General features: G+C 43.1%; 1 long non-coding RNA gene across 2 annotated transcripts; it reads left to right on the top strand.

The window, feature by feature from the left end:
• The first annotated feature begins 2,880 nt into the window (after positions 1-2,880).
• On the top strand, positions 2,881-21,634 carry LOC124231784 (uncharacterized). Of its 2 annotated transcripts, XR_006886683.1 has the most exons (5): positions 2,881-3,011; positions 3,563-3,625; positions 7,410-7,552; positions 20,275-20,381; positions 20,736-21,634. It is a non-coding gene; the product is annotated as an uncharacterized LOC124231784 (long non-coding RNA). The 2 variants fall into 2 exon arrangements; XR_006886682.1 differs by lacking the exons at positions 20,275-20,381; positions 20,736-21,634 and adding an exon at positions 15,341-15,561.
• The last annotated feature ends 608 nt before the right edge of the window (positions 21,635-22,242 follow it).

Here is a 22,242-nt window from a genome sequence, read left to right as displayed (position 1 = left end):
CAGATGAAGATAGAGACATAGATACATAGATTAGCAATTTATGTTTTTCATTGAAAATGTACTACTTTCAGTGATAATGATTAATATTATAAGAAACAATGTTAATTTCCTCATCCGTAAAATTGAAGTAATGATTCGGATCCCACCCTGACGTTTAAAGTGATTAGTAAGCTCTATAGAAATGTTATTATGGTTATTACATCTAAATGAACATTGATTTTAAAATGCCATTTTAGTAGATTTTGTAAGCAACAGGTGACAAAATTCAGTCCGCACTTTTATCCCAAGGAACTCATGGTTCTTTCCAGACACGGTCTTATCAACTTTTGCAGAACAGAAAAGCAGCGTTCGCGAAACCACAGCCTCAGACCTTAGAGCTGGAGGAAGGACCCTCCGCGGGCCTCACCAAGTCCTCAGTCTAAGAATGAGGAAGCCCAGGCTCCCGGGGCGCGGAGACCTTGCACGTCTGGGATGGAGAAAGGAGGCGGAATTCTGCACCGGGACGTGCTGCGCTCTGCGCGCGGCGCTTCCCTTTGGCGCGGGGAGGGCGCCTGCGGCGGGAGGAGGGAGGGGGAGGAGAGGGAGGTTAAGGGGAGGAGGAGAAGGAGGAGGGAGAGGGGGAGGGGGAGAGAGGAGAGGGGTGACCCGCCCTGCCCAGGTGGCCTGGCAGCCGAGCCAGGGGCGGGGGCGCACCAGGCCCGCGAGGGGCGCGGCGAGCGCGCAGTCACGTAGCCGGGAGCCGGGCCGGCTCGCTCTGCGCCACCGGAGGCCCGCGCGGAGTACTGAAGGTCAGCACGTTAAGATCTAGGTATGATACAGTGAAGCAAAGATCCTCCTTTCCTTGCCTTAGTCACATCCTCCTAGAAATTGACAGAAAATGGGGATCTGGCACATTTGTACATGTTATACTTTTCGAAAACAAGTGGTCCAGAAGGAGAGGTAGCAGGGGCTCAGAGCACGAGTTTCTCTTGTTTTGCAGATAAGGAACCTGATTTGGCCAAAATCCAGGGAGCATGGATCCTCCCCGCCCCCGCCCCTCCTCCCCCCCCCCGGCCGCCTTCTTCTCCCCTCTCCCCCGCTCCTTTCTTGCTTTTACCCGCACCCCTCCGCCCGGTTCTGTGCCCGTACCTCACACAGTCCTGCCATTCCACTGTTTTTATCTGCTGGTTTAGGACTTTAAACAATGCACTGAAATCGCCAGAGTCGGGAGAGCTAACCCCACGTCTGCCGCTAAGTGAGGGCGTGTCCTGAGCGACTTGCGTTATCTCTTGGGAAGGAGGGATTGCAACAGGAGCTAATCACAGGTGTGCCACGAGGAAGCGTGCCTTGCTATCTCGGTGCAGCGCAGCCCTGCTGTACCGCTGTCCTTTGCTGGGCCTTGATAAGGTTTGAGCCCTACCCAAAGCCCAGCGTTGGTTTCTGCCCCTCATTGCTCCTGAAGCTGAGCCAGAAAACCTGCACGTTTTTGCAGTTGGCTCCCAGGGCCTCGCCTGCCTTCGTGTGTAGTGAGAGGAAATCATTGGATCTATGTGGACTTGGGGATTCTTCAAGGTCACAGCTTCCATTGGCAACAGAGATGGTTTTCAAAATTCTGGCCATGGAACAACCTTCAAAAGAAGGACTAATCAGAGCACAGTGTATAAAATAGCTAAGGCTGGCCTGCTGTGTTTGAAACGGGGATGTGGGAGGGTAGAGACTGGAACAGACTTTGCTCCATCGCCAAGTGGCCTGGCAGGAGTGAAGCCCTTAGGGTCTTCAGAGGACAGTTTGAAAATGGCTGCCCTACTTGTTACAGTTAAGGCTGTTTAGTATGCTCTCCTCAAAACCTTTTTCAATCTGGCTGCAGCCATTCCTCCCTCCACCCGCATCCCCCCGTCCAGATGCGTCAGGACATGATGTCCCTGTCACTTGTCCGCTTTTCCTGCTCCTGGGTTCTCTGCTCAAGTGCACCTCCTCTGTCATTCCTTCCTTGGTGCCTTCTCTAACATTTTGTGCACACCTCAGATGTCGCACCTGTCACACTGTCGTTGGAGGTCAGTTTCCTACACTGACACGTGGGTCCCTTGAAAACAGGAGTGTGTCTTATTTTTGCAATGCTTAACTGATATTTTAGGAACACTTGAATGCTAGGTTCTGGGGATAGAGTTGAGAGAAGAAGCACTACCCTCATGAAGCTGACATTGTAGAGAAGGGGAGACAGATAATAAGCAAGATAAGCAAGGAAAAGATGTGGCCTATCGAGTGATCAACACTAGGGAGAAGGACAGCGCAGAGAAGGCGCTAGAGAGTATGTGTTGGGTGAGGGTGGGAGCATTCCAACTGGAGGATGGTGAGGGAAGGCCACGCAGAAGACGACATGGGCATCAGCCTGAAGATGGTGAAAGAGGGAACAGTGTGGACCTTTGTTGGGACACTGGTCCAAGCACAGAGAAGCAAGTGGCAAAGACACGTGAGGTGATAGCAAGGAAGAGGCCACTGTGGCTAAAGGAAGTTTAGCTAAAGGACTCTTTAGGAAGTGGGAGGGGAGAAGGAGGCGAGATTAGAGAGGATATGGAGTGTTAGAAGGCTGGGGGCCTGGTGGGCCACTGTAAGGACTCTGGGTATTATAAAGTGAGAGGTTCTCCCATAATCTTTTGAAGTTCCCACAATTTCAACAAAGCTGCTTCCACAAAGGACACAAGTGGCTGCCACCATGACAACTCTCGTGCCCAGTTCTCAGACCTTGCTTGATTTCTTGGTTGCCTTTGACGCCATTGGCCACTTCCTCTTTTGTGAAACTCTTCCTTTAGCTTTTGTAATCGCACTTTCTCCTTTTTCTTCCCACTTGAGTGGCTACTCTTTCTTGGGCTTCTGTGATTTTCTTCCTCTGCTCACCCTTTGATGGTTTTCTCCTAGCCAAGGCTTTCCCCTCAGCCTGCTCCTCTTCTTAAGACGCACATCCTCCCTGTGTGACCTCATCCAAATGGCCACCTCACACGTGAACAAGATTGGTTCCCTTGGCAAGGAAGAAGGTGAGAGGGGCGGTGTGTACCACGGCTGCGTGTTATCTGGGCCCTGCTTTCCTCTCCAGCCCCAGCGCCTGCTGTTCCCCTACCTGTAATCTTCTCTGGGGTCTCTCCAAATATCTCCCACTTTTAGAAATTTTCAACGATACAGTCACACATGCTTAAGATGTAGTGTGTTACATTAACTAGAGCTGAGAAACAAATCACCCCAAACTTGTTAGTGGCTTTTAAAAATTGCTATCACATGTATTGTGTCTCTTGGTTCTGGGTTGGGTTCCCTCATGAGACCTCAGTGAAGATGTTGGCCAGGGCTGCAGTCACTCACTGGGGCTGGAGGGTTCACTTTGAAGATGGCTTGTTCACATGGCTGGTGAGTCAGTGCTGGCTCTCAGTTCCTCTTCATGTGGGCCTCTTCACAGGGCTGCTGGAGTGTCCTCATGGCCCAGCAACTGGCATCCTCCAGAGCAAGCAATCTAAGAGAGCAAGAAGGAAGCTGCAATGTTTTTTATAGTCTAGCCTTGGAGTTCACACACTGTTACCTCTGCCGTTCTCTCTAGGTCCCTCAGAACAGCCGTCCTCCAATGCGGAAGGAGACTATGCAAAGGTGTGAGTACCAGGAGGTGAGCATTATTGGGGCTATCTTGGGGATGGGCTACCCCATGTAGTTATCCACTTTCGAAGTCTAAATAACTCTGACTTGTCCCTCAAAACTCAAAAACTCAGCTCACTGACACACAGCCATGTCCTTTAGGAAGTCTGCCCTGATTGGTGAACTTCTGCTCCCATCAGCCCTCAGGCATTCCTCCATTCCCTTCTGTACTAAGCTGCACTGAAGTTCATTTACTTGCTTTCCTTTTCCCTAGTCTTTAAGCTCCTTGAGGGATGAGAGAATGTCTAATAAGACAGTTGGATATCACAGTGTCTAAGACAATGGTGCATAGCAGAGTCGTGGTACAATTTATGTAAGGAATCAATGAATGGATAAATAACATTCCCTTTCACTAACCAGAAATATTTTGTAGAGCACTTAATTTATATCATACCCCACTTCAGTTCTCTGCTGATTGTTTTTTTTTTCTTTTTCTTTTTTTTGGAGGAAGATTAACCCTAAGCTAACATCTGCCACCAATCCTCCTCTTTTTGCTGAGGAAGACTGGCCCTGAGTTAACATCCATGCCCATCTTCCTCCACTTTATATGTGGGACGCCTGCCACAGCATGGCTTGATAAGTGGTACGTAGGTCCGCACCCGGAATCTGAACCAGCGAACCCCAGGCTGCCAAAGCAGAGTGCATGAACTTAACCACTGTGCCACCAGGCTGGCCCCTGCTGATTTGTTTTTATATTTCAGCTTTCATTTTGCATTTCCCACCCTACCTCACTCCTGACACAGCTCCCCACTCCTTTGACCCAGCAATTCCATTCTAGGAATTTATTCTAAGGAAATAATTGCACACTTGGCCAAGATGTAGCTACAATGATGTTTATTGCAGTTTGTTTATGATGTTTAGCTTTGTAGAAAACCTAAATTTCCAAAAACAGTGATTTGGTTAAATAATTTATGTGATAATAAAATACTCTTGTGTAACCCCTAAAATAATAATAATACAAAAAAAGTTCATTGATATGAAAAGATGTTCACTTGATATTATTAAATGAAATAAAACAAATTATAAAACATTTTAATTCTTTGTGTGTGTATGAGGAGGAATGGCCCTGAGCTAACATCTGTGCCAGTCTCCCTCTATTTTTACATGGGGCACCACCACAGCACGGCTTGACGAGTGATGCTAGGTCCGTGCCCAGGATCTGAACCTGCAAACCCCTGGCTGCCAAAGCAGAACACACGAACTTAGCCATTATGCCACTTGGCTGGCCCCTAATTTTTAATTTTAGTTTTTAATTATAGTAAAATACATGTAATATAAAATTTGTGATCTTAACCATTTTTTAAGTGTGCAGTTCAGTAGCATTAAATATGTTTACATGGTTGTGTGACCAATCTCCAGAACTCTTCATCTTGCAAAACTAGAACTCTATACTGTTAAGCAATATCCCTGCCTCCGTTCCTTCCTCCCCTCAACCTCTGGCAACAACCGTTCTACTGTCTCTATGAATTGACTATTCTAGGTACCTCATATAAGTGGAATCATACAGTATTTGTATTTTTGTGACTACTTATTGCACTTAGCATAATATCCTCAAGGTTCATCCATGTTATAGCATGTATTAGAATTTCCTTCCTTTTTAAGGCTAAATAATATTCCATTGTATGTATATATCACATTTTGTTTATCCATTTATCCATCGATGGGCAGTTGGGTTGCTGCTACCTTTTGGCTATTGTGAATAATGCTGCTATGAAGATAGGCATACAAATATCTCTTCAAGACCCTGTGTTCAATTCTTTTAGATGTATACCCGGAAATAGAATTGTTGGGTTATACGGTAGTTCTGTTTTTAATTTTTTTTTTTTTAAAGATTGACACCTGAGCTAACATCTGTTGCCAATCTTCTTTTTCTTTTTTTTTTCCTTCTTCTTCTCCCCAAAGCCCCCCCCCCCCCCCAGAACATAGTTGTATATTCTAGTTGTAGATCCTTCTGATTGTGCTGTGTGGGATGCCACCTCACTATAGCTTGATGAGTGGTTCCATGTCTGCGCCCAGGATCTGAACCAGGGAAACCCCAGGTCACCGAAGCAGGAGTGCACAAACTTAACTACTTGGCCGTGGGGCTGGCCCCCTGTTTTTAATTTTTTTTTTTTTTAAGATTTTTTATTTTTTCCTTTTTCTCCCCAAAGCCCCCCGGTACATAGTTGTGTATTCTTCGTTGTGGGTTCTTCTAGTTGTGGCATGTGGGACGCTGCCTCAGCGTGGCCTGATGAGCAGTGCCATGTCCGCACCCAGGATTCGAACCAACAAAACACTGGGCCGCCTGCTGTGGAGTGCACGAACTCAACCACTCGGCCACGGGGCCAGCCCCAGCCCCTGTTTCTAATTTTTGAGGAACTGTCAAACTGTTCTCCATAGAGGCTGCACCATTTTACATTCCCGTCAACAGTGCACAAGGATTCCAATTTCTCCACATCCTTGCCAATACTTTTTCTTTTCTGGTTTTTTGATGGTAGCCGTCCTAATGAGTGTGAGGTGGCAACTCACTGTGGTTTTGATTTGCTCTTCACTAATGATTAGTGATCTTTTCAAGTGCTTGTTGGCCATTTGTAAATCTCTTTGAAGAAATGTCTATTCAAGTCCTTTGCCCATTTTTTAATTGGATCCTTTTTTTTGGTGGTTGTTGTTGAGCAGTTATAGAAGTTCTTTATATATTCTGGATATTAACCTGTTATCGAGTAAATGATTTGTGAATATTTTATCCTGTTCTGAGGTTTTCATTCTGTTGACTGTGTATAAACCATTTTTTAAAGAGAAATGTTTATACAAACAGGCATGCACTCAGGGAAAAACTGGAAAAACACACTGGAAAGTTAGGGGTGTGGATTATGTGTGATTTTAATTTTCTTCTCTATCTTATATTTATTGTTAAGAATTTCTGGCATAAATATATCACTTTCACAGAAAAATTTTAAATAAATGACACTTTCATTCTAATAAAGCATAGGTTGTAGGTTTATCCTCTGAAGGTCTGATCAAGAAGTTCTGAAATCAGAATATTCAGATTGTCAGTATCCTTCCAATGGGGTACTGAGTCAAGGAGTGCCAAGTTGTTTTACTTTTCTGAGTTTCATTTTCCTCTTCTTTGAAGTGCCAGATTTTTCCAGTACTAGCCCTCCTTATTCTGAAGAATTTATATACCATGTATAGAATTGATTGTTCTTAGGAAACTTCTCCCAGGACCGTCTCTGCTCTCAAAAGGCACTTGTTCCTATTTCTATCAGAGCGGTCATCCCATAACATGGAATCCAGTTCCCTGTCTAGATTGGGAGGTCCTCAAAATCAAGGGCTTACTCATCTTTGCAACCCGCAAGCACAGTGCTTGGCATACTTGTTGAATAAGCTTGCCAAATTCGAAAGGCACGTTTCTGTTACTCAACTTCTCAGGAGCATTTGACTCAAGAGAATCAAATAACCACTTCTTCCTGTTGAAACCATGTCTTATTTTTGATTTTGTGACACCACGCTATCTTGTTTTTTCTCCTATGTGTGTCTGTCTACTCCTTTCCAATCTCCTTTGTAAAGTGCTCTCTGTTCTCTAGCTAAGCTCTAATGTTGGAGTTTAGTGCTCAGTCCCTTCTCCTCGTTCTCCCTCCTTCCATGACCTCCTCTATTTCCAAAGCTTTAGTTCCCACCCATATACCAATCATTTCCAACATCTCTCAACACCTCTCGAGCTCCAGACTTGTACATCCAACTGCCTTCTGCTGTGTATTTTCTGTTTGTCCTTCTAGGTCCACTCTCAACTCCTGTCAACCCTCCTCTCTGCCCTGATACTTTGACCTTTGTGGGCTACATCAGAAGACTCTCTGACTTCCAGCTGGGTTTGGCCAATAGAAGCTTCCAGCAGAAGACTGAAAAGCACGAGGAGAGTGAGGTCAGTAAAGTTATTATCCCAGCTCCCTCTTCTTGGCTCATCTCAGGTTGGCTGTGTCTCTACTGAAGGCCACAGGTCCTGTCAGAAGGCCCTCTCCATCTAACTCCGACTTGAACTCTGACTCTCTCTCTCTCTCTCTCTCATCTAGTCACTGCCTCTTTCCCTTGCTCCTCAGGCCTAGACATGAGAATGCCTCTCCACTGTCACCAGCTTCAGGGTACTGCACCATCTCTGTTCTTCCTAAACTCTGCTCATACCTTTGTAAATAGACCTCTTATTAACCTCTGCTCACATTACGCTGGTTTCCTGCTGGGACCCTGACTCATACCTACCTATTTCACATCTCTCCTTGGAATTCTCATAGTCATCACAAACATGACATGTCCAAAACGTAACTTCTGATTTTCCTGCATACCTTTCCTTCTCCCCACTTTCTGCTGACTCTGTGAATGTAAGCATCACCAGGCCAAGTGCACGAGGCAGACGCTTGGGAGTCCCACAAGATTTCTCCATCTCCCTCATCCCACTCTCCTTCGCCTTATTTATCGCTAAGTGTAAATTCAGCTTCACAAAGCTGACTTCTTCTTAGTCTTTAGATCTCAGCTTAAGTGTTACCGTCTTCAAAAATCTTCCTCTATGCAACTGAGAAAGGGCCTTCCGTCCCTTTATTCTTTTTCCTCATACCGGTTTGTTTACTTCTTAGGAAGCAATATCACTTAGGAAGTGATTATCTATTTTACTTGAGAGTTAGGTCCCTTTGGCAGAGAAGGATGACTCTGAGCTATGAAGGACAATGAATATGACTCTTAAGGTCACCCAACTTGGAGGCCATTTTTTCCTGGGCTTGATCCAACATGACAGAGCTAATCTTTGAAGTTCTAGGTCTGTATCCGCATAAACCTCTTCACGGTACAGTACCCCTCCGAGCCTCATGGGAAACAAGCTACTGGCTTTATGCGTCTACTGTACTTTGGTAGAAATAAATTACATGACACCTAGGGTTTCCTAAGAACTCAATTCTATTCACTGCAAGTCTAAAGATTTGTCTTTGGCTGGACCTTTGTTTCAAATACACTCCACATATAAAGGCAACTTTAAAAAGATACATTCTAGATGTTTAAAATGCCAGATTCATGATTTAATTATTTGGCTCAGCCAGTGAACTACAAGTTCAGAAAGCAAAAGAAACAAACAAAAACTTAAGTGAAAGAAAACATTTCTAAGACAAATTGCCTTCCTTGTGTTGAAAGTCCTCGTATACAGGGAGTCAGACAGAAAACAGAAATAGATCTGCATGTTATCAGAACTGAACTAAAACAGTTACCCTTTTCCTCCCTGTGGAACATTGCCTGAAAGAAACACCCATCATATTGGATGTATGGATTCAGGGCTGAGGAATCATCATGGTGTTTAGTGTCTCACATGTATTGATTTTATCTCCTTGAAGCCTTGGGATTGAACCAAGCAAAGGGAATCAATACTTTGTATGCATTCCTCTGGATGTTCAGGGAAATATACAGAGACGGGAAAAGGATAAAATGAGAGAAGAACTAGTCCGTTCCGTGAACATTTATCGAGTGTTATGGGTAAGGCACTGCTCTAGGGTCTGACTATCCAAAGATAAATAAGATGGAGTCCATTCTATCCAAGAAATTGTCATCTGGATCTGAAACTTCCTTCAAAATATAAAGCACTATAGAAATGCCAGTTTTCTATAATATTGGTTTATTGCATATGCGGTGAAGGAAAACTAACAGCCATATATGCAGAGAACAAGTATGATGCGTTGAACTGTGTCTCCTAAATTCATATGTTGAGGTCCTAACCCCAGTACCTCAGAATGTGACTGTATTTGGAAATAGGATCTTTACAGAGGTAATGAAGTTACAATGCAGTCATTAGGGTCGGCCCCTAATCCAATAGGACTGTCCTTCTGTCCTTATAAGAAGAGGAAATTTGAGATAGACATCCGTTAAGGGAAGACCACGTGGATGTGAAGATGGCCGTCTTCAGGCCCAGGGGAGAGACCTGGAATAGATCAACCCTCCCAGCATCTTGATTTCCGACTTCCGGCCTCTAGAACTGTGAAACAGTAGATTTCTGTTGTTTAAGACACCCAGTTTGTGGTAGTTTGTCCAAGCAAAGTAATACAACAAACCAGGGTAAAAAGAATCCCGTAGCAAATTGGGGCACCAAGTTTAGGGAAAGATGTGAATGTGGTTTGACTCTCATTCGTCCTCAATGACCCTCTTCTGATACTCTTCCGAAGACGCTGGACATCATTTCCTTCCTGGACCAGTTCTTAAAAAACAACAAAGAACGGCGCTGGCCCCGCGGCCAAGTGGTTAAGTTCGCGTGCTCCACTGCAGGCGGCCCAGTGTTTCGTTGGTCCGAATCCTGGGTGCGGACATGGCACCGCTCATCAAACCACGCTGAGGCAGCGTCCCACATGCCACAACTAGAAGGACCCACAACGAAGAATATACAACTGTGTACCGGGGGGCTTTGGGGAGAAAAAGGAAAAATAAATTTAAAAATCTTTGAAAAAACAACAACAACAAAGAACAAAGAGTGAAGGATGGCACTAGAGCCTATTTTTCTGGAAGCCTCTCTGTGAGCTCCCAGCAATTTCAGAAGCGTTTCCTTTACTCCTTGGTTCTAAATTCCTAAGCAGCCCGTTCACTGTTAGAGCAGGAGCCCTTCTCTGTGGAAATGTGCTGATTTGGATACCATAAGCTACTTGAGGCCTGTCTCTCCATGTGACTAGGCTAGAGGTAATCAGAACATCAGGGAGATGGCTCATACAGCTGATTGCTTCTCTTTCTCAGGAGAACCCTGACAAATACGGTATGGATGGGGCACAGTGGGGATGGACAGGTGATTAACACTGAGTTTCAGGTACCTTGACTCTGGTTTGGTGCCTGCTTTCCAGACTATAAACCAGAGCAGTTGTTCTGTTCACTGCCACGTTATTCATAACATTTTGGGGGAGTAAGTTCTTTTCCTTACACATTCAACTTTTCGAGTGACAGTTTTAAAGTGCCATGAGCCAAGAGCAAAGTTCAGTCTATCAAAATACCTTTGAATGTACTGTTCTTTCCACTGTGCTGCTCTGTTCCTCTTATATAGGAAATATCCTCATCCAACCTAGGAAGTTTACTGCTGAAGCCATGTATCTGTTGTCCCCCCAGTGTGAATGTCATGTGTTTATCAAGTCCACTTGATTCCTCCCACGCACTCGAATTCTATATTCTGGGAATTAAGCTGAGGACAGTTTCCTCTTCCTTAAACCCCCAGAGTGTGCGTGCTAGCTTCAGTAAACAATTTAAATGCAAACTGGTCTTCTCAGGGAAGCTGTGTGAATGCTTCATGCTTTGGCTATACAGAGCCAAAGAAAAATACCCAAAATGTGAAATCTCAGCTTTTTCCTATCTGACATTATGAATGCTTACTACCTTCCATGGAGGCCCTGGGTGGAAGGTTACAAAACAGGATAAATTTTCATCTACAAAGAAATCAGCTGCTATTACATAATAGAAATTATACATTGGTTAGGATTTCAGCTCCTTTTATTTCTCTTTGTGAGCTTAATTATACCAAAAAAACTGAATGGAAAACTTAAAGGAAAGTATTTGAGAAATTAAGATTTGGGCTACAAAGACAACTTTCAGTGTATTCACTTAATATTGATTTTAAGCAACAATGTGGTTTTGATAAGATCTTTCTTTTTTTTGAGGAGGAGGATTAGCCCTGAGCTAACTGCTGCCAGTCCTCCTCTTTTTTTTTTGCTGAGGAAGACTGGCCCTGAGCTAACATCCATGACCATCTTCCTCTACTTTATATATGGGATGCCTACCACAGCATGGCTTTTGCCAAGCGGTGTCATGTCTGCACCCGGGATCCGAACCGGCAAACCTGGGACCACCGAGAAGTGGAACGTGCAAACCTAACGGCTGTGCCACTGAGCCAGCCCCTGACAAGATCTTTCTGATTGCAGTCTTCGCTCCTTCTCCCATGCCCACTACTGGCTACTAGTTCAGCAAGGAGTGACAGAGCCACTGTTTAATGGGGTTCTCAAAGGATAAAGAAACACTCAAAGCAAGGGATCAAGCAGACCCAGCAAGACAGAAAGCAAGCCCCATTTCAAGAAACCAAAGATCTGGAGGTAAGGATTGAAGCTGATATAATGCTAAGAATCTGTGAAGAATAGAAATAAAGTGACCAGCAAGAATGCACCCTGGTCTTCCTAGCTTCACTTTGCAGTGTGTGAATTTACTCCAAGTATAAGGCTTTCGGAGAATGGCAAAGGAAACCTGGACAGCTCTTCTTCAGCTTTCCTGATCTTCTCTATGATTTCCTGTTAGCTTTCCCACCCTTGGCTGCCACCCACCCCCATACTATTCCAGGCAGTAGGCAGCCAAGGCTGGTTACTCACACATTACTTAGAGCATGCTGGTGGTATAAAACTGAGTCAGGCAGCTGTGAAAACCTACTGCTCGGTGTGACTCTGACTTGCCTTTTCCTTATTAAAATGTGTTGTTCCCCCTCAAGTGTACCCCACGGCCCCAGGTGAAGGCTTGCTATGATTCACGCGATTTTCAAATGTGAAAAATGTCCCTGTGATAGAAATGCAGGACCAACTTGTTAAAGTTTATATGGGGGTCTATTTTCAGGAGACAAAATGTAGCCAAGACACCATGTGAGAGTTCAGAAAGGAAGATGGCACAACAATGATGAAGATGTGGTAGTCAGGCCAAAAAGATGTGGAAGCTGGGAAATGTAAGATGAAGCCCTTCGTGTATCTAATGCTTAAGATGCTTGAGAGAAGATCCTGGAGAGTTGCTAAATGTGACATATACATTTGGCTTTAAACATTTTAGAGCCAACACAAAAGGGAACCATATAATAAGTTACATGATTGGGGAAGGGGTGCTTCCAGAGGGGCTGTTGCTCTTGGAATAGAGATTAGAGAAAAACCCATCCTCCCACCACCCTTATCGCCCCCCACCCCCCGACTGCCTCTGAGAACACACAAAGAAGACTGTGTAGTGGAGGGACCATATTTTCTAATGTCCTGACCGTAACAGCATCAGCAGTCAGCAAGGGCTGGGACCACAGGGATATACTAATAATCAATGGTATCTGCCCTCAGAATTTTTATGATTTAATAAGAAGGGGGAATAGCATATGATTTAGTGGGTAGAGGGAATTAAATGGATGGCCTTGGATGAGCATTTCTAGAGCAGGGGGATTTTTTTAGATTTAAAGTTTGAATATTTACCATCTATATAAAGTGAAGTGTTCTGCATCGTGACCTGCGACCTCTCCAGTAGGTTCCTTCTGAAAAACATCAAGTGGCTAAAAGAGAAATGACCTGAGAAAGAGAGAAAATGTATCTTTGCTGGGATTACAATAATTCATACTTTCGGGAAAAGCATGAAACCCATGAGACAGAATTGTGCCTCTTCAGTGAAGCATGTAGGAAGGAGCATGAACTCAAAGGAAACAGATCACAGGGGGAGAAGTGAAAGGCTGAACTCGAGGCGAGGAAGACCATTCCCAGCACTGAGGAGAGCAGCTCATCAGAGGAAAACACCGGAAACTTGCCTGGGCGATGCAGCCCCCACTGCAGAGGACACATTCCTTCCACATGAACAACAGCAACATCGTGCTAGGGTAAAGGGGAGGAGAAAACAAGGCCAGAATTCATTCCAGAGGAACTTTCTCCAGTGAGTGGCGTATTTCCTCCACAGCAAGGTGATTTTCTCAGTGGGTCCTCCAAGCTGTTCTTTCAAGTTATGTATGATTTCTTTGTGTTTTATTTTTACTTGTGGGTTTTTTTTGCCCTAGCTACCTGTTTTAGGTGAATACTGATATAGATGAAAAATGTTAGTGTGCTGTAGAGGTGGGTCTGAAATACTCCAAAGCAGAAGCGACAGCCAGTTTCTGGATGTCGCTGTAAATTGGGTATTGCAGCCAGGGTAATGGAAGTGTCAGATTACAGATAACCTCAGTTCCATCCTTGCCCCCTTCTCCCACTAGCCTCTAGGCAGAACAAGCAGCAGCTAGTAACATCAGCTCTCCCACGTTGGCCCTCACGGGGCAGAGTGGCTTCCTCTCTCCTCCCTAGCTGCTCTTAGGTCATTTCCCCCAGTGCCTTGCTATTCCTCTTGGAAGACTAGTGAGGTACCATCCTCCCTGGAAAGGGTAAGGTAGCAGTCCTTTCAGATACAAAGAACCGTGCCTTCTCCTCTCTTCTCTTCCCAGCTTTCCAGAGGTATTCCAGTTCTACCTTAGCCAGATTCTCACTGGAAACTTCAACCATCCCCATTTCTCCCCATGAATTACCAAATACTCGCATTGGGTGCACAAACTTGACATCTCCCAATTTGGGGTCATCTCACTACTGGCTCACTTCATCACTCTTGCTCACATCAGTCTGTTTTTTATGGTTACCACAGGGCTTAAAATTGTTCGAAATTATCTTGTACCTTAATTAAAAGTTGATTATCTATTCTTCACCCTCTAGAATATAAGGGCCAGGAGGGCAAGGACTTTGCTTGTCTTGTTAACTACTGTGTTTTCAGTGCTTAGAATGGTGTTAGGCATATAATAGGTACACAATTTTTTTTTTAATAGTTGAAATTAGAGGGTAGAGTCGATTGTCAATCAGAGAACTTGGGAAAATAGGACATTCTATTGAGTGCTTCCAGAGAGGAACTTAGAGTATCCAGAGGTCATCAGGGGACTGGAGAGCTGAGGAAAGTGGAACATTAAGGTGTGGAAAGGAGCCTAGAGCAGAGGTTCTCAAAGTGTGGTCTAGGGGGAGGTGGTGGGTTGTCCCCGAGACCCTTTCAGGGGGTCTGTAAGGTTAAAACTATTTTCATAATAGTATTAAGATATTGACTTTTTCACTGTGTTGACATTTCCACTGATGGTGCAAAAGCAATGGAGGGTAAAACTGCTGTCTCCTTGGCATGTACAAAGGCAGTGCCACCGAATTGTCACCACACACTCCCAGTAAAACAGATTCCAGTTTCATTTAAGAATGTCCTTGATAAATCAGTAAAACTTATTAGTAAATTTTATTAAATCTCGACCTTTGAGTACATGTCACTGTGTGGTGAAATGGGAAATACACAGAAAGCATTTCTACTGAATAGTAAAATTGGTTTTCATGAGGAAAAGCACTTGGCAATTGAATTGTGAGCTGAACTATCCTTTTTTTTTTCCATGGAGCACATTTTTATTTTAAAGAATGAAAGACAAACTATAGTTGTTTAGACTTGGATATTTGACAGATATTTTCTCGAAAAGAATAAAGTGAGCTTGTTACCTCAAGTAGAACAAAACAACTGACAGTGGCCATTGCCAATGACAACATTTTAACTTTCAAGAGAAAATGAGGATGGCAAACTTGTGTCCATCACAGTAAGCTTGACAGCTTCCTTATAGAGACTCCTCTGATGAGATTGGTGTGACATATTAATAATGTGATTTTTTGGTGTTGTGTAGTAGAATATGTCAACATTTGGAACATCTATATAACTCAGTGAACCAAAATTTTCCAAATGTTACAAAATCATGCCTGGGTAAATGATCCATTCAAAGTACAAAATAGATCCATAGATTTCATATAAGAGAGTTTAAAAAGTTCATTGGTAAGGTTGCAGATTACACTTTGAAATTACCTTTTAAGAAGCTAGTACTTAATTGAGTTTGGGTGTGGTATCAAAGAATATGCGAAATGATCTTAAGCAACTGTTAAAATACTCCTCCCCCACACAGAGGCTGATTTTTCTTCATAAACTTCAAGCAAAACAAGATATTACAACAGACTGAAGGTAGAAGCAGAGTAGATATGAAAATCCAGCCCTTTTCCATTGACCTCGACATTAAAAAGATTTGTAGAACGTTAAATGACATCGCTCTCCTCACGCAACTATTTTTGTTTTGGAAAATACTTATTTGTCATAATTTATGTTAACATGTAGTGCATCATTATTGTGACTTTTAAATAAATCAATATTTAAAAATTTTTTCACTGTTAATTTCTAAGACGATAAACATTGATAACCCATATTTAAAAAAAAAAAGCTATGCAGACTCTTCAATTTTTAAGAGTGTGAGTGGGTTCTGAGACCAAATGTTTGGAGAACCTCTGACCTAGATTAGGCTTAAGAGAACTCAGCAGTGGCTCCCAAGAAAATGAAGCATTTTCTTTCCACTTTTTTCTTTCTTTGAGGCCAGGTCCACACCAATGAAGTGAATTAGAAAAACTCAAGGAAGAGCATCAACCTTTCCAGACGCTCCTTTGTGCTATTGTATTGGACCTCTACTCTCACTTTTTCCTCAGAACCACCCTGTGAGATAGTAGTTATTCAACCCCATTTTGCCAGAAGAAGAAAGAGGCTCAGAAGAGTCAGGTATCTAGCCCAAGATCACACAGCCAATAAGTGGGTGGCATAACCACAGATCTGCCCAGCACTTCCCATCCAGCCAAAATACATCTCATAGTTATTGGAAATGTTCGGGTCCAAAATACTTTCACCTAAAATATCAGTTTAACCGAGGTAAACTGTGGCTTTGATGTATTTGAATAATCCCAATGACTGCCTTGGCATGCACTTCCCTGGGCTGGCAAAAACAATGGCGTCACAGAATCGTCACCAAATTTCCTGCAAAACTCTATACACTAGCTGGGCCTCTCTTTAAACTTCTTGGAATAATTCTTCTTCCTAAGGAAAAAGGGTGTGGGTGTGTGTGTGTTTTCCCTTCTGTTTTTGTTCTGGCATTCTTTTGTGAGCATGGAACTGATTACTAAATAGGGTCAAACAGCTTGAGTTGGGCTTCCTGTGGCCATGTGAACAGCGCCAATTTCCAGGCTTTCGTTTGATATGTTATCTGTGGCGGCGGTGCCCGCCGCTGAAGTTTCAGATGGCTTCCTTCAATTTCCTGCACTGTTAGACTGGTGGATGTGTGTGCACATGTGCACGTGGAGAGAAAAAGGAGGATGTTTCTAGGTGGATTTCCTTGGGTTTTTTGCAGCTTTTCAGTCAGACATTAAGAGGGCCACATGTTTTTGTGGAAAGAGCACTGGTTAGCACCAATGTGGGTTTAGTGCTCTGTCTGCCACTAATTATCTACATAGTTTGCAGCAAATCATTTGGTTCTCAGGCCCAGTTCTGCTTCCCTATAAGGCTCCTTCCAGCTCTGAAATTTTGTAACTCTGAGTTCTCCTCAATGTCTCATTTCCAGACTCACAACATTTCGTTGTTCTGAAACATTTGCTGTTCTTTCTGATTTTACTTTCCATGTGTTCTTCGTCCTCTTCCATTTCCCTTTTTATCCCTCATTATAGCCTCTTATATTTAAGTTCTAGAAATGGTCCTCTTTGACCAGCTCATCCTATTCAGCTCCTGTTATCTCTAAATAATATTACGAATGGTCGACTTTTTCTTAGAAAGAAGATCCAGAATACGTTCACTTCCTGTTCTGATAGGGGGGCGTCTAGAGTCGGGAGACTGGATTCTGTCAGGATCCTCCCTCAGTCCATAATAGAGCCCCAAGATGCTGGGCTGGCGGCCACTTCTCCAGCTGCTCTGCTTTTATTAAATTCAGTTAGATTTAAGGTCGCGGGATAATGGCATATTTAATTCAGCTGCTTTGATGTACCAGTATGAACATTTAAAATGGAAGCAGAACGTCAAACTTCTGTGTTCCACAACCTTCTGTTGTCCCACACGCTGCCGGCTTCCCAGATCCTCCACCAATGGGTTTAGCGCCACCTAGTGATGTGACTGGCTGATGCTTTGCTGCCCGCCTACTTCGATGCTTGACCAAGAAGACCTGTTGACTGTGAAATTCACGCAAACAAGGATTTAAACAAAATACTGGGAACATTTGCAGAGATTTTACATAGTATATCAGAAGTTCAAATTTATTAACCATGCAAATGTGTGTAAGTTACAGCATCCCTGAGACCATGCATAGTGAAGATTTATGGATGTGTTCACTTTAGAAAGGAGTCACGTTCAGTTTTTAACTTTTCAGCGCGTTCTTAGTGTGGGATCCAAATGTTGTATGCTGGTAATTTATGCTCTTGTGGAAAACATGAGCAAGTTGCGTAATTTTTCTCCGCCTCAGTTTCTCTTTTTCTCATCTGTAGAAGACAATTTGTAAGAACTCTTCCAGCCCTTTAAAAACTTTCAACTAACCACAAACACTGCAAGGCTGTGATTTACTCTAGTGATTGTCCGTCTTAGGATTCACGAGTCTCTCCATCCTCCAAGAGTTTAATGTTAACCAGAGGTGCAGAAATAATGTCAAAAGTTGTCATTTATTAGATACTGCTACATCTCACGTATTGTTTTAGGAATGGTACACACCTTCCCTTTTTTATTTAATCTTTAAAAAATTCTGGCTGAGGAAACTCTGCAAGAGAAATACTATTAGGCTCATTTTCCAGATAAGGGATCGAAGGCTACCACACCCTACTCTCCCTGTTTGCAAACTAGTAAGAAAGATAAGAGAGAAGCAAGTGAAAACTATGCTCTTGTCATTATAACTCATCATAGCGCATTTACAGCGTAGAGCGCAGTGCAATTTGCTGTATTCCAACAATGCCAAATGTAAAGGATTCAAGCCACGTTAGGAGAGATATTTCTGTATCTTTCACAGACTCCTAAAGCTGCTGTCATAAGGCAACTGTTAGAGAAGTAGTTAAAAAAATATATGTTTTCCAAGGATTCAGGGATAAACTCACATTTTTAAAGCTCTAGCATGTTGCCCGGACCTCAGGCAGATGACAGAGTTCCATCAGTACCATTACAGGAACACCTCTGGGGTACCCAGGGCATGGCACCATAACAGAATTCTATTTATTTTTGTTGATTGGTTTGTTTGGGCCTTCCTTTTATCTTTTTTTTTTTGAGGAAGATTAGCCCTAAGTTAACATCTGCTGCGAATCCTCCTCTTTGTGCTGAGGAAGACTGAGGAAGTAACATCCATGCCCATCTTCCTCTACTTTTTTATATGTGAGACGCCTACCACAGCATGGTGTGCCAAGCCGTGCCATGTCCACACCTGGGATCCGAACCAGCCAACCCCAGGCTGCTGAAGCAGAACGTGAGAACTCAACCGCTGTGCCACCAGGCCGGCCCCTGGGTCTTCCCTTTTAAAAGCTGGGCAGCCTTTCCCAAAGTGTGTTCTGTAGAATACATTTTATGTGGAAAACAAAGCTTCCAGATCTAATGGGATGGGAACCACCGGGTTGAGTAAAATTAAATGGGTTTCTTGGCTCCAGTGTAGGACTTCTTGAAACAATTTGAATGTCAATGTGTACTTTTTATTTAATTTATAAATTAACCATATTTTAAGATTTACATCAAATAACTTCCCAGTAGCTGGGGATAAAGCAGAAAGTCTAACTCTGCTCCCTATCACAGGGCTAGGAGCCCTGTGAGCGAACCACTGTTGATTTTCGTGTGTGTCAGTGTCCAAAAACATCCTAGTAGCATCACCTTACTTCTGTGGGATAGCGCATTAATTCTGAGGATTGTTGAAAAAATTCTCTCTGGCTATCATCTGGCAAACCCTGGTCTACACTTTCGCAGAGCAGCCCCGAGTCCAGTAGCTGCCGCCCCCTGGAGGTGGGGTTGCGCTCTCCAGGTTGCATGCGCCTCCCTGCAGCCTGTCCTTAGGTTCCCCACTTCATTCCTGTAGGCACTGGGGTTTGTTACCAATGGTTTGGATGAATGATCAACCCACGCTAAGCTGATGTCCAAATGGACTTTCCTATATTACAGAAATTAGTTATGAAATTTTAGGGCATAAATTGTATGTTTAAGAAGTCCGTTAAGAATTCTTCTAGGCTGCTAAATACTTTTTGGGACATCCTGCATGCTGACTCATTGACTCTTACCGTTGTAGTAATAACATCTTTACTATGTGCTTGGCACTTTACATATACTAATTTGACTAATTGTCCCAGCAACCCTATAAAGGTAGGTGCATGTAACATCTATGATTTATAGAAGAGGAATTGAGCCAAAGATTGGATTGGTTAAGAACCTTTTATGCCTAGACCACAACTTGCAGGATCTCTTAACCCCCACTGCTGTCTCCCCTCATTGGCCTTTGGTACTCTCCAGGACCTCAGCTTCTCAGAACTTCAGCTGATGCTGACACAGCCTTGCTGCTCATTCACTGACCCTCCCTCCCCCAGCTCCCACCTCCCACTCCCACCCTCAGCTCACTGGCCTGAGCATGACACACTTTGAACAAGCTTCAGCTCAAACTCTATAAGAAGTTTCTATATTAAGATACAAAGTGAAAGAAACAAAAAGCAAACTTTTCTCTACCCTCTGACTTCAGTTATGGGAGAAGTGCATGGAAAGAGGACTGGAAGGAGAGATGGTGATGAGATTGTGTTAGAGTTGTAGGGTAATGGATGATTTTTTTCTTTTTTATTGATTTTCTGAAATATGGCTATATGAGTTATTATATGGCAGAGATTCACCTTTTTTATGAATTTAAAAATTTCTTCCTAAAAACTGAAAGACATCAACTCAGATGGTGACCATACAATATCATGAAATATGAAGTAATCTTTACAATAGTTACAATTTGTCAATTGATCAATAGTTGCTATTTACCATACATATATAATCTTGAATCCCATAAAAACTCACTAAAGTAGCTCTCACGTGCTCTTTTTGAAGTTGAAGAAACCAAGGCATAGACAAAGCCAATGATTTTTCCAAGACCACATAGCTGGAAGTGGGATTTACAATCACCAGGTTCACGTGACTTCAAAGTGCCCTCTCAGGTAAGCACATGCCCACAGTGCCTGGATTTCTATGGGTTGTTTTCACACAGATCTTCTCAGTCGCTGATCATCATTCAATCATGATCATTAATCTGGTAGAAACAGTTATTATGATCCCCATTTTCCTGTCACCCACAAATTTTGTTACTGTATCAAGATGCTATGAAGAGTGGCAGAAACGTTACAAGAATCTACAGCCTCTGACAGTGCTCCTGGGTCCAGCTTCTAACATTAATTCATTAGCAGGTGTGCTGACCTGTCCGAGATGGCCCCCAATCAACCCTGCCTCCTGGATTCATGCTCTTGTGTAGTTTTCTTCCATATCTTACCAAGGTGGTTCTGTTCAACCTACAGACAGGTCCACATGGTGAGGAACTGGGGCCACCAGCCAACAACCATGTCGTTGAGTCATCTTAGACGTAGTTCCTCCATCCTCATCAAGCCATCCAAGTGACACAGTGCCAGCTGATATCTTGACTACAGCCCCATGAGAGACACTGAGTCATACCCATCCACCCACTTCTGAATTCCTGACCCACAGAAACTGAGATGAGAAATTGCTTTCAACCAGTAAGTTTCGGAGTAATTTGTTACATAGCAATGAATAACATAGACATTTCAGATAATGTCTTTAGTTCACAGGACTTCAGACAGAGAGGAACTCTACTTGGAGATCTGCACTTAAAGACTACACCTAAGGAGATTCGCCTGCATTGGGACCTGATTTAAAGGATGACGTCCTGGACTCCAGAGCTGATGCTGTATAGGCTTGAGACTTTTGGGAGGTATTGAGAAGGATGACAGTATTTTGCAAGTGGGAGGAATATGACGGTTAAAGTATGTCCACAAAGTATTTAACATTATTTTCAAAAAGTGGAGTGTAATTCCCCTCCCCTTGAGAGTGGGCTGGACTTAGTGACTCACTTCTAATGGATAGAATCGAGGAGAAGTGACAGTGTGTGACTTCAGAGGCCAGGTCATAAAAGTCACTGTGTCTTTCTGCTTGCTCTTCCTTGTGGATGCTGAACTCTGGGGGGACGTTGTGAGCAGTCTTATGGAGAGGCCCACATGAAACCCAGGCCTTCTGCCAACAACCATTTGAGTGAATCCTTTGGCAAGTGGATCCTCCAGCCCCAGTCAAGCCTTCGGATGACTCCAGGCCCAGTCAGCATCTTAACTGCAACCTCATGAGAGAACCAGAAACCCAGTTCAGAACTATCCACCCAAGTCACTGCCAGATTCCTAATCCTCAGAAACTGAGTGAGAAAATAAATGTTCGTTGTCTTAAGTTACTAAATTTCAGGGTAATCTGTTTGGTAGAGACAGATAATTAACACATCGGTGGTGAAAAATTACCTGATAATATTTTTATGTTTGGATTAGAAAGAAAGTTTTAGATAAATCCAAGAAAATTCTTTTCATACTACAGTCATGGAAACTTCGAGTCATTTGCCATGATTCTTGCTCCTGTCCTTTCAGTATGAGCCCAAAAGTTCCTGTTGTCTTTATTATTTAATTTTTCCCCTACATTTTCTCTGTTTGGTAGCTGTCAAGGAGCTACACACATACAGAGAGAGAGAGAGCACAGAAACATTGGAGAGATAGAAACAATATTACACAAAGGTAGCCACACTGGTATGTATATACCATATTAACATTATATATTTATTGATATATATCTGTATATACCTATATTTTTATACATACATATGTATCTATATATCTGTGTGCATGTATATATACACAAATATATATACAATTGAGTGATCAAGTACAAAAAATAAATCTCTAAGAATGTACACACGATACAAAAGAGTCTTTAATTTTGGGTTCAGGTTGAATATTCCATCCACAAAGTTCC

Source organism: Equus quagga, chromosome 22 (genome assembly GCF_021613505.1).
Source record: "Equus quagga isolate Etosha38 chromosome 22, UCLA_HA_Equagga_1.0, whole genome shotgun sequence".
In the NCBI taxonomy this organism is placed as follows: Eukaryota; Metazoa; Chordata; class Mammalia; order Perissodactyla; family Equidae; genus Equus; species Equus quagga.
Note: the sequence above shows the minus strand (reverse complement) of the source record. Positions and strands in the feature narration are given on the sequence as shown.